Raw genomic sequence first — 17,115 nt, 5'->3', positions numbered from 1 at the left:
GAACCCGCACAAAGCGGTTTAGAAATTTTAGGTCCAGAATCGGACACACCTTGCCCTCCTTTCAGGGCACCGTGAACAGATTAGAGTAAAAAACCCCGAAAACCTGTCCCGATGTGACACCGGGACGATCACCCCCTGGGCGAGGAGATCCTGAACCGTCCGTTGGAGATCTTGGAAACGATCTGGGGTCAATGAAGATTTGAGGGAAAGAATCTGTCTGCTGGGCGTGATCGAAATTCAATCTTGTACCCCGACCAAATGAGTTCCTGAACCCATCTGTCCTGAATGGCGGACGGGGCTGCCGTACCAGAGTGGGCGTCTATAGACTTGCCCGCCCAAAGCTTCTTCTGGCCACCAGAGGCCTTGAAGAATTCGCCCTTGTCATGTGCCTTAAAGGCATGAAAGGACCCCTGGTTAGTTTTAAAGGAAGGGTCCCGCTTACCGTGGAAAAAAACGTACCCTTGGACACATGGGGCAGCAGAGCGCTTTTACCCCCAGTTACCCCCTTCACCAAATCGTCCTGGGAGTCCCCAAAAAGGCGATTCCCTGCATAAGGGATGTCAGACACCGTCTTTCTGGAAGTCTGGTCGACCGACCAGCTCTACAGCCACACAAGGCGACGGATTATCACTGCGACAGCAGATAAGCGTAAGACTAAAGGGGCCTCATCCAAGGCCGCATCACACAGGCATAAAACCGCCTGAACAATTTGGTCCACCATCTCCAAAGTAGCAGGAGGGGCGGAATCAGCCACAAGGGTGCGTTTGAGCACCTTAGTCCACTCCACCACAGCCTGAGAGACCATTACTGAGGCGAACACAGGCTTCAGCAAGGAACCTGCCACCACATCGGAGTGGCGGGCAAGAGATTCCACCCGCCTATCCGTCGGGTCTCTAAGCACTGGATAAGCCTCCCTGGGCATCAGAGTGGCCTTGAGTAATCTGGATACCGTGTGGTCCACCTTAGGGGCCACAATCCAGTGCGAATCCGTTGGAGACGCAAAGGGACAACAGTACGGAAACGGCTTAGGTACCACAAAGGTGCACTTTAAATTGCGCCAGTGTACGTTCACTGTTCCGTGAAACTCAGCGGGATAGGGAAATACCTGAGGCGCTTTCTGGGTTCTGCGGGTCCTAAAAGAAGACCGCTTACACGGCGGATGGGGCTCATCCTCTAAGTGTAACGTATCCTTAACAGCACTAATAAGTGCAGACATAGCAGCTCTTTCTTTGGCCGACCCAGTGGGGGAATCTTCCCCCTCATCGTCCTCCTCCACCTCCCCTTCTGAATGAGAGGACTGAGACCCTTCAGGGGGCACACAGTCCGTGGCAACCATATCCAGCTCAGAATCAGAAGACTGAGACAGTCTGGGCCGTGTTCTAGCGGTCTGCTCAGACATCAACAGATCCACCTTAGACGCCAAAGTCGCAAGTGCACAGTAAGGGAGCCCATGGCAGAGGATTCAGGCGTACCTGATCCCTCCACCAGAGCTGGGGGGAATTTGCTGTCCTGGGACTCCATACCCACTGATAAAAATGTGTATGGCGCTGGCCCTTTAATACAAGTGACAGCGGCGGTTCCACCGCAATGCACCGTAATAAGAACAAGTCTATAGTGCTAAGGCACCTAATACACACTGCCAGCAAGGTAGTACCCCAAAAAAAACAGCACACAAGCCCCCCAGAAGTGTTACCAGGCTCCCAGCACGATCGGATCGTCAGGATGAAGGAAATTATGTCACGCCGCTAGAGGCCCAACAACGGTCTGATCTAACAAAAAATGGCCACCGATAGAAAGTAATGGGGAGGCTTCGAAAAAATGGCCGCCGAGCCCTGAATAAAACACAGTGCCACACGCAAGATGGCGCCCGAAGAGCGCGAATTACACTTAGAAAATGGCTGCTGACTGTCCTTCACTGAAGCCAGAGCTGACTGCCCACATCCAAAATGGCGGCGGCCCCCATTAACTATGTCTGTACCCCAAAGTGACACACACAATCCCAAGGGGCTCAGGGACCCCCGCACACCCCCCACAGCGTGGTATGACCGCAGATAGCGCCCCAGCAGGGACCGTGAGGGAGACACAGGGACCACACGGACAGACATGAGGGGATCACACAGACTCTACACAGACTGCCATCCCCAGGAGTGAAGGCCCCACACACACCCCCAGCACACAATGTCACAGACAGAGGGGGTAGCATGGTACTCACTGATCCATGCGATTTTGTGGGTGCCATTCTGCGGCGGGAAGTCTCCCAGCGTGGGTGGTGGGGTGCCGTCAGCCAAAACAGGATGTTTGCCACACGCGGCGGATCCTAGCGAAGTGGCCACTTCACGGGCTTTGTCCCTGAGGACAGGGACAGGTCGTTTGCGAGGCCTGTGCGTACGCATAGCCTGCTAAACGCTCGATGGCGGGCTGGGATTCTGTAAGGCTCTAGAACAACCAGTCCGACTCCCAGCTCCGCAAACGCTGTAGTCTTCCGAAGTCTGACAAACTAAGCGCAGGAACAAATAAAAAGCTATCAGTGTAAAGAAAAAACACTTAGCAGAAAATAAAATTAAATGAAAAACAGAGAAAAGGCTGAGACTGTAGCCCCAGCACAGGGAAGCCTGCCTACTCCTGAACTAGGCAAAAGACAAACTGAATTGGGAATGAGGCTAGCCGGGGGTATTGGACCAGAGGGACAGCCCCCTGTAGGTGTGTATATGCAAAGTTTTGTGTTTTTAACAAAATCTTCTGCCTAGCTTACTCCTGTGGATAAGAGGTCAATACCCATAAGTGAAGACTGTATAAGTGGGCGGCGACTGTCAGAGGACGTAAGAGAAAATCGGATTTTTGTAAGATCTTACCGTAAATACTTTTCTCTTAGCTCATTGACAGACGTAGTCTTCTTGATTCACAAGAAATGGGTTATGTTGTCTCCGCAGGAGTAGGACTAGGCAGAAAAGAAAAAACGTTCTGGCTCCACCCTAGGGGCAGTCCCAGAGGGTATATCCTCCCTCTCTCTGCTACAAGGCATCAGTTCTGTCACAAAGCAGCAACAGAGAATTTAACCCAACCCAACTCAATGATAGAGGGGCGGGTACTACGTCTGTCAATGAGCTAAGAGAAAAGGATTTTACGGTAAGATCTTACAAAAATCCGATTTTCTCTGTCGCTCATTGACAGACGTAGTCTTCTTGATTCACAAGAAATGGGACATCCAGAAGCAGTGCCACAAATGAGGGGTGGGATTGACAGAAATCAAAATCCAATCTAGAAGGCCCAACCGGAGCCAACCAGAAGTATCAAAGGACTCATCGAGTAAACAGATGAGACCTACCCCACAAATCCTCGAGGTAGACCAACAGTCTCCTCAAACAGTGGCCTGCAGGAACCTTGCGGCCAGAAGAGGCATCCGACGATGCCATCACATAAACCTTATACAATATTGTAAAGGTATGAACCGACGACTAAACAGTCGCCTTGAAAACCTGAACCACTGACGCCTGATGGCGGAAGGTCCAGGAAACTCTAAGCGCCCGAGTAGAATGCGCCTTAACAGGGAACGGGGGATCCCGACCCTTAGATAAAATAAGCCTATACCACCGTCTGTCTGATCCAGCTAAAGATGGTCGCAGCAGAACAGGCAACCCCTTCTTAGGGCCATCCATGATCACAAACAGTGAATCCGTCTTACAAATTGAATCCGTAGTATTCAAATATATCCTGATCGCCCGAACTACATCCAAGGAATGCCATACAAATTCTCGAGGATGATTGGGCTAAGGACATAGGAAGGACAATACACTGTCCTCATTCAATGAAACTTTGAAACCACCTTAGGAAGGAAGGATGGATTCGGATGAAGAACAACCTTATCCCTATGAACCACCAGATCTGGGGAACAACAGGATAATGCAGCCAGTTCTGACACCCTGCGTGCAGAAGTGATAGCCACCAAGAAGGCCACCTTCTGGGATAAAGTAAGCAAGGGAATCTCCCTGATATTTTCAAAGGGAGGTGTCTGAAGAACCGACAGCACCAAATTAAGATCCCAGGATGGTAACGGCGCGTGCACTGGCGGAGCCAGGTGTCGCACCCCCTGGATGAAATTCCGCACCAAGGAATGAGTAGCCAAAGGCTTCTGAAAGAAGATAGCAAATGCTGAAACCAGACCCTTGATAACACTCAAGGCCAGCTTCTACTCAACTCCCTGTTGCAGAAAAGCCAATATTCGGGCTACCGAATAAAGATGTAGATGGAACCCAAGGGATTCACACCACACAATATAAGACTTCCATGTACGATGATAATCTTTCTGGAAGTCGCTTTCCTTGTTTTAACTAGAGTAGGAATAACTGAAGCTGACAATCCCTTGTCCTTCAGCACCTGGGTCTCAATAACCAGGCCGTTTAAAACCAGCGATCGTAAAGCAGGATGGAAGATCGGTCCCTGAGACAGTAGATCCTCCCTGAGAAGAAGTCTCCACGGGACGTCCGCCACCAGTCTGACCAAGTCGGCGTATCAAGCTCGACGAGGCCAGTCCGGAGCTACCAGGATTACTGGAATTCCTTCCTCCTCTATCCTGCGAAGAAGTCTTGGCAGTAACCCAAGAGGAGGGAAGGCATACATTAGCTGGTATTGCCCCCACGGGGTGACCAGTGCGTCTGCGGTCTCGGCTAGAGGATCGCGGGAGCGAGCCACGAATCTCTGTACTTTTCTGTTGAATCGTGATGCCAACAGATCCACATCCGGGGTGCCCCAACGTAGGCACAACTGGTGGAAAACTTCTGGATGGAGGGACCATTCCCCCTGATCCGGAGTCTGACGGCTGAGATAATCTGCCTGCCAATTTTCCACCCCCGGAATGAACACCGCAGAGATAACTGGAACAAATCGTTCTGCCCAGCGAAGAATGCAAGCCACTTTGGCCGCTCGGACACTCTTGGTGCCCCCTTGGTGATTGACATAAGCCACGGCCGTGGCGTTGTCCAACTGGATCCGAACCGGGCTGCCCTGAAGCTGCTCGGTCCAGTGAATCAGACAAAGTCTGATCGCTCTCAGTTCCAACACATTTATCGGTAACCTGGATTCTTCCGGGGACCAAAGTCCCTGAACGGATAACAGACCGAGAATTCCTCCCCATCCGGATAGGCTGGCATCCGTGGTCACTATCGTCCAATATATTGGCAGAAATGACTTTCCCTGGCTGAGCATCGGAGACCGAAGCCACCAGACCAGAGACTCTCTGGTCTGTTTGCTCAATCGGATCCGATAGTCCAGAGATTCCGGATTCCAATTCCATCTGAGAAGAATCTCTTGCTGAAGAATTCGGGTATGGGACTGGGCAAATGGGACTGCTTCGAAGGAAGCCACCATCAACCCCAGAACCCTCATGCAAGTCCGAAGGGAAGACCAGCTGTTGGATAGTAACAACTGGACTGCTGATTGAATCTTCCGGAGTTTCCTTACCGGAAGGAAAACTCTTGTCCTGAGTGTGTCTAGAATTAGACCCAGATATTCGAGCCTCTGGGTGGGAACCAGAAATTACTTTTGCTGGTTCACCAGCCACCCGAATTCCTGTAAAGAAATTATAGTAATTTCTAGATTTTGTAGCAGGGTCTGAGGAGACTCTGCATGAAGCAGGAGATCGTCTAGGTAACCTAGAATCGATATGCCTCTTTGGCGCAGTAGTGCCAACATTGGGGCCAACACTTTCGTGAAGACCCGAGGAGCCGTGGCGAGACCGAAAGGTAACGCCACAAACTGATAGTGGTTCTCTTCTACGGAAAAACGTAGAAATCGCTGATGTCCTGCGAAAATGGGAATGTGCAGATAGGCGTCCTTGATGTCTATAGACGCTAGGACATCCCCTGAATGCAGGAAGGCTGCTACTGTGCGAATGGATTCCATCTTGAATTTTCTTATGTTGAGAAAAGGAATTGAGTGTCCTTAAGTCCAGAATTGGACGCACTTTGCCCTCTTTCCTGGGTATTGTAAATAGGTTTGAATAAAACCCCTGAAAACGTTCTGTCCAAGGAACGTGGACTACCACTCCTTGTTGTAGTAAATCCGTGACTGCTCTCCGCAGATCTTCTAAACGATCCGGGGATAGTCGGATATTGGAAGGGAAGAATCGCGCCGGTGGGAGAGATCGAAACTCGATCTTGTACCCTGACCTTATGACTTCGCAAACCCACTTGTCCGGGATTCTGGAAAGCCATGGATCCGGGAACCGGCGAAGACGTCCCCCCACCCCAATTATGGGTGGGGGCGCACCTTCAGGCTTTGGACGACTCATCTTCAGGTCTAGAGGGGGCGGGCTTTTGCTTGCCCGACCAACGTCCCTTGAAGCCTCCTGAAGGAGCTTTGGAGGACTTAATTTTTTCACCCGCGGGACGAAAAAACTTTTTGTGAGCAGAGAAAGAAGGCCCTCGTCTTTGACGAGTTCCTTTACCCTTAGCATTTTGCGGTAAAAAGGTGCTCTTTCCACCCGTGAGATCCTTAATGATCTCATCTAAGTTGGCTCCAAATAAACGCTCTCCTAAAAAGGGGATATTAGCCAATGCTTTTTTGGAACCTTGGTCGGCTAACCAACCCTTTAGCCACAGTGTACGCCTGAGAACCACTGCTGAAACTGATGCTCGCGCCAATAATGGAGTGGCGTCTAACGCCGCATCACACACAAACTGTAACCCCTGTATCATTTGTTCCAACAAATCTGATACCGCCTGAGGGACTTCTTCTAAGTCCCGGCGCAACCACTTGGTCCATTCAGTTACAGTCTGCGAAACCAGTCCAATAGCAATTATTGGTCTGAAAGCTGATCCAATCAAGGAAAACATGGTGCGAGACATAGCTTCCATCTTGCGATCCACTGGATCTTTAAAAGACGGGGCGTCTTCTAAAGGAATAACCGTGGCTTTATTCAATCTAGCAATTGGTGAATCCACCACAGGTGGTTCTGTCCATTTCTTAATGAGGGTTTCCTCAAACGGATAACGCCTGTTAATGCGTTTAGAAATAGCAGAAGTGCGTTTTGGCAGACTCCATTCTTCTTTGATTGGATTGCCAAAACATTTGGGCAATGGAAAAACCTTCGCTACTTTGATAGGTTTTTTAGTCCCAAAGGGGATTTCAGTTTCAGCTATTTCCGACGGAATACCCTGTAATCTTAAGGTTTCTTGAACAGATACAATGAGTGCGTTTACCAACGCTTCCTCTCGGGCTATGGCTGATGCCGAAACATCCTCCTCACTGTCTGAAGAGACCGTACCCGAGACACCAATCCCAGATGAAGTACCTGCAACTGCAGAAATAGGCTCAGATTCTGAATCCGAAGTTTCAGATAATAAGGGGTTAGGCGGGGGTCGCTTTCTTGCGCCCTGTCCCTGACAAGCCACTTCCACCCGGGACACAAAAGTTTCCATAATAGCTGACAATGATTCACCGTCAGTGGGGTGCTGGAGGATCCTGCAGACACCTCGAGGGGATCCGGTGGAGATAAATAAGTGGCAGGGTCCATGTTAATTCAGGACACCTCTGCCAGAAAAAACAAAAACTTTTTTTTTTTTTTTTTTTATGTGTATCCCCCTAGCGCAATAGCGCCCCTCAGAGTACCTGCTTCTCGATCCCCACAGAGAGAGAGAGGAGAGAGGGACCCTCAAGGCTCACCACCCGATGCAGAGAAGTTTCCAACCAACTGCAGTCAGCGTCTGTCTTTTACAGACTGGAAAGAGCTGTGTTAGTTTTCCTGGGTAGAAGGACGTGGCTCCGCCCCCTGTGTACGCCTTCCGGCGTTCCCAGCTCTCCACGAGGTAGCTGGGCTCATCAAACATGGCCGCCCCCATACAGGAGACAATAGACTCCAAAAACATGGCGGCCGGCGTGACCTGAGGACATTCATGCACCCGGTCTACGGCAAAATGGCGACGGACTGCCGAAATCGTTTTTCCCAGCACATCCACCTGCATCTCTGCTAAATGGCGGTTTATCGATCTGCAGGAGGTACACTACAATTAAGGTAGGATTATACCTCCTATGTCTGCTGTAATACTACAGTCTGCTGGGTAGAGTGTTAGCTCTCAAACCAAGTCCACTTCCCACCAAACACATGCTGTATTTACAAGGGGGACTTTTAGTGTCAGACAGATACTGACCATGTATGGAGGGGCCCATAATTCATACTGCCTCATAACGAGGAAAAAAGGGAACGTTTACTCACCATACCGAACCGACAGGCACCCTCTCTTCACAATACCCTCTCCACCGGGGTGGGGGGTTGTGGACCACTCCGGACGCCTCGACTCTCTGGTTCCTGGCGTCCAAGCGAGACTTTTAACTCGCAAGGTCAGTCCCTCCAATGGGACTCCGTCGCGGCCGACCCAGCGCGGAGCTCTGGTCTGCACGCGCTCGTAGGCAGAAACCGGGGTGACCACTGGATCTCAACATCCAGCCCGTCGCCCGGCCCCGCATACTTACTTGAATGTGTCGCGGCCGACCAAGCGCAATGCAATGGTCTGCGCGCGCTCGTAGGCCGGCTGGGGTGACCACTAGTGTCGCCCAGTACGGCGTATTTGCTTGAAGATATCACAGGAAAAAACACTAAAAAATATTTTTTCTAAAAAAAAAAATCTTGCCAGGACCAGAGATCCCAGCAAGGAACTTAGGTCCTTACTCCTGACTAGACAGAAAAAAACTGATTCCTTGTAGCAGAGAGAGGGAGGATATACCCTCTGGGACTGCCCCTAGGGTGGAGCCAGAACGTTTTTTCTTTTCTGCCTAGTCCTACTCCTGCGGAGACAACATAACCCATTTCTTGTGAATCAAGAAGACTACGTCTGTCAATGAGCGACAGAGAAATGTTGTTATTTTTGCAAAATTGTCGCTCTTTTTTGTTTATAGAGCATGATCAAAAAATCGCACAGGTGATCAAATACCACCAAAGGAAAGCTCTGTTTGTGGGGAAAAAAAGGACATCAATTTCATTTGGGTACAGCATCGCACGACCGCGCAATTGTCCGTTAAAATCACGCAGTGCCGAATCGCAAAATAGGCCCTGGTCAGGAAGGGGGTAAAATCTTCCGGGGCTTAAGTGGTTAATAGATCCAGCACTTCATTCATTCTAGTAGGAGAATCCACCAACTGAGACATGTAGTTGTCCTGTAAGGTTTTTCTGAATAGACGGGCCTTTAGTGAGTGTGCAGTCCCCTCTTCCAAGTCAATGTCGGGATAGTTAAAGGCCCCTAATATGATGACTAATCCCAGCTTTGCCGCGCTACCCACCATTGATAAAAATTCCAGCTCTACCTCCTCCCTTTGGGTGGCCTATAACAAACTCCCACACTAACTTTCCCCTTTACTTCTTCCCTATGGAGTTCTACCCACACGGATTCTAACTCTGTACTCATCCCTTCCATAATATCACTCCTCTCTACCACCTTTACACTATTCTTGACATAGAGACATACCCCTCCCCATCTTTTTCCTTCCCTGTTCTTATGATACACAGTATAACCTTCAATATTGGCCAGCCAGTCGTGTGAGGGGTCGAACCAAATGCTGTTATTCCCACAAGGTCTATGACATCCTCATGTACTAACACTTCAAACTCATCCATTTTATTAGCCAGTCTCCTGGCATTTGCCTATACCCCTCTTAGTTTTGTGGAAGTTGACAGTGAATATTGCTTACTTATATTCCTGTTTGGTCTGAGGTTTATCTGCACAGACCCCCAATGGTTGATGTTACGGGTCTACTGTCGCTGCTGACCCCAATTATACCTTTTGTCCTTTGACTCTACTTCTAAACCCTCCCCCCCGTCTCCTAGTTTAAAAGCCCCTCTAACTTTGTGGCCATCTTTCTCCCCAATAGAGCTGTACCGTCCCCATTAAGGTGCAGCCCATCCTTACTAAAGAGCCGGTAGCCAACTGAGAAGTCAGCCCAGTTCTCCAGGAACCAGAACCCCTCTTTCCTACACCAGTTCCTCAGCCACTTGTTAAGCTCCCTAATCTCCTTCTGCCTCTCTGGTGTGGCTCAAGGTACAGGTAGTATTTCAGAGAAAAGCACCTTGGAGGTCCTATTCCTCAATCTATTCCCTAAGTCCCTGAAATCATTCTTTAGGATCCTCCACCTACCTCTTACTTGGTCATTGGTGCCAACATGCACCATGACCGCTAGGTCCTCCCCAGCCCCTATCAATAATCTGTTCACCTGATCCGAAATGTGCCGAACTCGAGCACCCGGTAAACAACATACTGTTCGGCTACCACAATCGTTTTGACAGATTGCCCTCTCTGTCCTCTTGATAATTGAGTTCCCCACTACCACAACCTGTATAACCTTTCCTGAGTCTTTGCCCCCCTCCTTCCTGGAGCCGCCACTCCCTTGGCAGCTGGAGGAGGGTGCCTGCTCCAGTACTGCCACCCCTGACCTGAAATCCCCATCATAATGCAACTTGGCATATTTGTTAGGGTGTACCAACTCAGGAATGGCCTCCCTGGCGCTCTTACCCCTACCCCTCCTAACGGTTACCCAACTGCCTACCTCTGGCGCCTGCGTCTCCACCCTCCTCTATGCTGGTCCAAGCCAGCACCTGCTGGGTAATGTCCAAGCTCCTTTCCAGGTTTTTGATGCTACAAAGTGTTGCAACTTTGTTTTCTAGATCCAGGATCTGGGTTTCCAGAGAAACAAGTCGCTCACATCTTGCACAGCAGTATTCACCCTCAATTGGCTCATAAAGGAACGCATACATGCAGCAAGAGTGGCATCCCCAATCCTGTCGGACATTATTACCCTCTACTCTATGAGGATAATTAGTAACGACCTGCTGTTGGTTACCTACACTACCTCTTTCTCCCCTGGTACTAAACCTGGGGTACTCACCGGTCGCTAAAGGTACTCCCAGTCGCTAAGGTACTCCCTAGTCGCTAAGGTACTCCCAAGTTGCTACAGATGCTCCCAGCCGCTAAGGTTACACCCGGGCAGTAATGCTACACCCAGTCGCAAGGTACTCTTAGTCACACCGTTACTCCCTGTCACAAGGTTCTCGCTCAGTCGCAAGGTACTCGCTCAGTCGCAAGGTACTCGCTCAGTCGCAAGGTACTCGCTCAGTCGCAAGGTACTCAATCCAGTACTCGCAAGGTACTCAGTCCAGTACTCAGTATGGTACTATACAATAGGTCTCTGTATAGTATAGTAAAGTATTAGTGTATATAGTCCCCCCCGGCCGCCCCCCCCCCCCCCTCTGATCAGCCAAACCACCAATCAGCAGTCACCTACTCTGCTGTACCATGTACTGGAATGAGGAAGTCTCCTGTTCTCTCCTCCCCCCACCCCCCCTGGATATTTGTCTGCTGTTCCAATAACTGGTATGAGGAAGTCTTCTGTTCCGTCCCCCCTTTCCCTGCTATGTGTCTGCTGTACCATGTACTGTTATGAGGAAGTCGCCTGTTCTCTCCTCCCCCATCCCCCATGATATGTGTCTGCTGTACCATGTACTGGTATGAGGAAGTCTCCTGTTCTATCTTTCCCCCCGATATGTGACTGCTTTACCATGTACTGGTATGAGGAGGTCTCCTTTTCTCCCCCCCCCCCCCCCCATATGTGTCTACTGCACCATGTACTGGTATGAGGAAGTCTCCTGTTCTCTCCTCCCCCATCCCCCCCCCCAAACCCCCCCAAAATGTGTCTGCTGTGCCATGTACTGGTATGAGGAAGTCTCCTGTTCTCTCCTCCCCTCCCTCGACATGTGACTGCTTTACCATGTACTGGTATGAGGAAGTCTCCTGTTCTCTCCTCCCCCTATCTCCTCCTGATGTGTGGCTGCTGTACCATGTACTAGTATGAGGAAGTCTCCTGTTCTCTCCTCCCCCCCCATCCCCCCAAAATGTGTCTGCTGTACCATGTACTGTTATGAGGAAGTCTTCTGTTCTCATCTCCCCCCATCCCTCCCTATATGTGTCTGCTGTACCATGTACTGGAACGAGAAAGTCTCCTGTTCTCTCCTCCCCCCATCCCCCTGGATATGTGTCTGCTGTTCCAATAACTGGTATGAGGAAGTCTCCTGTTCTGTCCCCCCCTCCCCCGATATGAGTCTGCTGTACCATGTACTGTTATGAGGAAGTCGCCTGTTCCCTCCTCCCCCATCCCCCCTGATATGTGTCTGCTGTTCCATGTACTGGTATGAGGAAGTCTCCTGTTCTCTCCTTCTCCCCCGATATGTGACTGCTTTACCATGTACTGGTATGAGGAAGTCTCCTGTTCGCTCCTCCCCCTATCTCCTCCTGATGCGTGGCTTCTGTACCATGTACTAGTATGAGGAAGTCTCCTGTTCTCTCCTCCCCCCAAAAGGTGTCTGCTGTACCATGTACTGTTATGAGGAAGTCTCCTGTTCTCTCCTCCCCCCCCCCATCCCTCCCGATATGTGTCTGCTGTACCATGTATACTGGTATGAGGAAGTCTCCTGTTCTCTTCCCCCCCCCCCCCGATATGTGTCTGCTATACCATGTACTGGAATGAGGACATCTCCTGTTCTCTCCTTCCCCCATCCCCCTTTGATATGCGTCTTCTGTTCCAATAACTGGTATGAGGAAGTCTCCTGTTCTGTCAACCCCCCGATATGTGTCTGCTGTACCATGTACTGTTATGAGGAAGTGGTCTCTTCTCTCCTCCCCCACCCCCCTCCCTGATATGTGTATGCTGTACCATGTACTGGTATGAGGAAGTCTCCTGTTCTCTCCTCCTCCATCCCCCCTTGATATGTGGCTGCTGTACCATGTACTGGTATGAAGAAGTCTCCTATTCTCTCCTCCTCCATCCCCCCCCCGGGTATGTGGCTGCTGTACCATGTACTGGTATGAGGAAGTCTCCTGTTCTCTACTCCCCCCATCCCCCCTCCCTGATATGTGTATGCTGTACCATGTACTGGTATGAGGAAGTCTCCTGTTCTCTCCTCCTCCATCCCCCCCCCGATATGTGTCTGCTGTACCATGTACTGATATGAGGAAGACTTCTGTTCTCTCCTGCCCTCATCCCCCCCTGATATGTTTCTGCTGTACCATGTACTGGTATGAGGAAGACTCCTGTACTCTTTGTATTGCTTCCTTTGTGTGAAATCCATGGTGTTCCTGCCAATCCCTCTGCTTTTCTATTAAAAACTGATCACATTAGGCATCAGAAAACAGTGTACTCAGTCCTCTAGCTCTTCTGGGAACTCAGCCTGCTCTCTTCCAATGATCAGACTTGTCCTGACACCTCCCCCCTGCACAGCCTTTCACTGGGAAGCTCAGTGTGCTGCTGTGTCTCCTCCCTCACCTTTCTATGCAGCTGAGTACAGATGGAATGGGATCACTTAAAAAAGGGGAAAAAGTGTTTATTATTTTTTTTAATATATCTATACACAAATGTTTTGCCCTTCATTTCTATGTTAAACTGAATTTGTTGTATTATAAAGCGAGGGTTTACATATACTTTAAGGCTTATTTGACATGTATATAGGAGACTCGTCTAACTAATACTGAACTCCTTCAACTGAAATCTGATTGGCTAAACCCATCTTTAGGCCCTTGTGCGAATTGTCCTGCGACTTGGGACTGCAAAGTCACATGACAAGTCGTACTCCATGATTTCCAATGTGTACTGTTCATATCTGTGTGACTTCAAGTCTTTGATGCTTTTTGAGGTCTATAGACCTCAAGATTTCGCAGGCATTGCTTCAAGTCCAGTCAAAATTGCATCAAAATCGCAGTTAAAAAATTGCGTCAAAATCGGGGTAAAATTGTGCAACTTGTAGGTCACACAAGTGTGAAAATACCTTATTGTTCTCCTATGGTGGAACTAAACCCTCTTGTCCTTTACAGCCAAAGAGGGTACCATCTTACCCTCTGATATAATCAGATTTCTCTTACCGTAATTCCTGAATTTTACTCTCCGGGTTAATCAGAAAGGAAAGATTAGCAGGCTTCACTTTATCTTCTGAAGAAGAGGACTCTTCTTCATCCTCTGCTTTGTCCTCTCCCGGACAATCTTTACGGGAAATAATACAACTCATGAAGCTAAAACGCAATAATGAGATAACAATTACCATCAATAATGTATTACCTCTGACAATAAGAATAACAATAATAAGAATAACAATCAACATTCCCCTTCCATATGGCCGCCTTTCCTCTGGCTTCACAGTCTCATTCCGAACCCGATGATGACTTTTCATTGGTGGCTATGAACAGTCTTTGACCTCACATTCCAAACAAAACTTAAAGGAGGTCCCTTATATATATATATATATATATATATATACAGTATCTCATAAAAGTAAGTACACCCCTCACATTTTTGTAAATATTTTATTATATCTTTTCATGTGACAACACTGAAGAAATGACACTTTGCTACAATGTAAAGTAGTGAGTGTACAGCTTGTATAACAGTGTAAATTTGCTGTCCCCTAAAAATAACTAAACACACAGCCATTAATGTCGAAACCGCTGGCAACAAAAGTGAGTACACCCCTAGATTAAAATGTCCGAAATTGGGCACAAAGTGTCAATATTTTGTGTGGCCACCATTATTTTCCAGCACTGCCTTAACCCTCTTGGGCATGGAGCTCACTAGAGCTTCACAGATTGCCACTGAAGTCCTTTTCCACTCCTCCATGATGACATCACAGAGCTAGTGGATGTAAGAGACTTTGTGCTCTTCCACCTTCCATTTGAGGATGCCTCACAGATGCTCAACAATGTTTAGGTCTGGAGACATGCTTGGCCAGTCCATCACCTTTACCCTGAGCTTCTTTAGCAAGGCAGTGGTCATCTTGGAGGTGTGTTTGGGGTCGTTATCATGTTGGAGTTCTGCCCTGCAGCCCACTCTCTGAAGGGATGGGATCATGCTTTGCATCAATATGTCAATGTACATGTTGGCATTCATGGTTCCCTTAATGAACTGTAGCTCCCCAGTGCCAGCAGCACTCATGCAGCTCCAGACCATGACACTCCCACCACCATGCTTGACTGTAGGTAGGACACACTTGTCTTTGTACTCCTCACCTGGTTGCCGCCACACACGCTTGACACCATCTGAACCAAATAAGTTTATCACGGTCTCATCTGACCACAGGACATGGTTCCAGTAATCCATGTCCTTAGTCTGCTTGTCTTCAGCAAACTGTTTGTGGGCTTTCTTGTGCATCATCTTTAGAAGAGGCCTACCTCTGGGAAGACAGCCATGCAGACCAATTTGATGCAGTGTGCGGCATATGGTCTGAGCACTGACAGGCTGACCCCCCACCCCTTCAACCACTGCAGCAATGCTGGCAGCACTCATAGTTCTATTTTCCAAAAACAACCACTGTATTTGATGCTGAGCATGTGCAATCAACTTCTTTGGTCAACCATGGAAAGGCCTGTTCTGAGTGGAACCTGTCCTATTAAACCGCTGTATAGTCTTGTCCACCGTGCTGCTGCTCAGTTTCAGGGTCTTGGCAATCTTCTTATAGCCTAGGCCATCTTTATGTAGAGCAAAAATTATTTTTTTCAGATCCTCAGAGAGTTCTTTGCCATGAGGTGCCATGTTGAACTTCCAGTGACCAGTATGAAAGAATAAGAGTGATAACACCAAATTTAACACACCTGCTGCCCATGAGCACCTGAGACCTTGTAACACTAACAAGTCACATGACACTGGGGAGGTAAAATGGCTAATTTTCGCTTAGGGGGTGTACTGATTTTTGTTGCCAGCAGTTTAGACATTATTGGCTGTGTGTTGAGTTATTTTGAGAGGACAGCAAATTTGCACTGTTAGGCCCCTTTCACATGGGCTTTCCGATCCGGTCCACCTGTCAGTTTTTCAGGCAGACTTGATCAGATTAATAAGTAGAAAAAAGCTGCGCTAATGAGAACTGATAGGTATATATACTACACCAATCACGATAGCATAAATAGGAATCACCCAAAGATAATAATAATAAGCAAGCATCAAGTGCCAGGTGGGCAACCAAGGCACTGGATGAATCTAAACCAGGTGTCTATTAAATTCATAAACCTTGATGAGTAGACATAAGCATGAATATATGCAACAATATATTCAATAGAAAGACATATATAGAATGATTGTGACCGGAAATCACAAACACACAGAGTAAATCAGTTCATGGTATATCCTGCTAAAGTCCCAGAAATGAATTCCAAAATCAGTGGAGTGAAAGGAATAATCCAGTAAGGCTAATCACCACGGTGCTCCCACACAAGTGACATGCATGTCTCCTTACCAGATTAGGTGTAGATAAGACTCTAGTAGTTGATTCCTCACAACGCCACTCAGAAGGATCACAGCAACAGCACACCTCCAGATCACAGCCAAAGTGGATGGTATTACCGGTACTGACCACAAGATGGAGCTCAGTGCGCCATAAAAAAAGGAAGGGGACTGGATAGTGTGATACCATACAGCCTTTATTTAGTAAAATATAAAATAACACTCACATGGTAGATGTAAAAGACTCGCATGTAAAGAAGCCGGCCGGCTCTTATGTAGCCCGTCCTCGGGGCAGCGCAGTGACGTCAGCACGCCGTAGCCTACGCGCTCATCTGCAAAGACTTTTAATGGGGATACGGGCGGTGTGCTGACTTCACCCTATATGTACACAACAACCTATCAGGGACCAGCCTCAATCTGAATTGTGCCGGAAGAGCAGCGGCCACCATTTTAGGTATTGGAACAGCTGCCCTCAAATCTAAACGTAAGATATGCCGCTAGACACGATCATATCTTAAAGTAAAAGAAATGTAGATATCAATCTCCGGTACATGATTCCAAAATCAGATAAATACACACAGGAATCGATATATATAGGTAAACATTAAAATCGTATAAGGCCGTGGTGACAATAATACACCAGCAGAGGGAGTATGACCCACAGCACATAAAGCATCATGATAATACCAAAAAAAGGGAAAAGTAGTAATACCTGGTACAGGATTCCAGGATTAAAATGGCAAATATAAATACAGTAAATAGCGTAAAAATAAATATAAAAAACCATCTTAAGTTATAATACAAATATTGGCCAATAAAGAAAGTCTTGGACTGCATCCATGTAATACAATATTAAAAACAACCATATAAATTATTGAT

General features: G+C 48.3%; 1 protein-coding gene and 1 pseudogene across 2 annotated transcripts in view; one reads left to right on the top strand and one right to left on the bottom strand.

Annotated features, from left to right (window-relative positions):
* LOC309567170 (uncharacterized protein) overlaps positions 1 to 17,115 on the top strand; it is a 563,610-nt gene that overhangs the window by 337,887 nt on the left and 208,608 nt on the right. The gene's annotated exons all lie outside the window — the stretch shown is intronic.
* The window catches only part of LOC309567171 (NACHT, LRR and PYD domains-containing protein 12-like), a 37,115-nt pseudogene that overhangs the window by 9,320 nt on the left and 10,680 nt on the right, over positions 1 to 17,115 (bottom strand). Inside the window, exon 4 of the transcript XR_014226118.1 lies at positions 13,893 to 14,039. The product of XR_014226118.1 is annotated as an NACHT, LRR and PYD domains-containing protein 12-like (transcript). The remainder of the gene's footprint in view (positions 1 to 13,892; positions 14,040 to 17,115) is intronic.

Source organism: Pelophylax lessonae (assembly GCF_965119305.1).
Source record: "Pelophylax lessonae genome assembly, chromosome: 11".
Taxonomy (NCBI): Eukaryota; Metazoa; Chordata; class Amphibia; order Anura; family Ranidae; genus Pelophylax; species Pelophylax lessonae.
The sequence above is the reverse complement of the archived record's forward strand: the minus strand, read 5'-3'. Positions and strand labels throughout refer to the sequence as shown.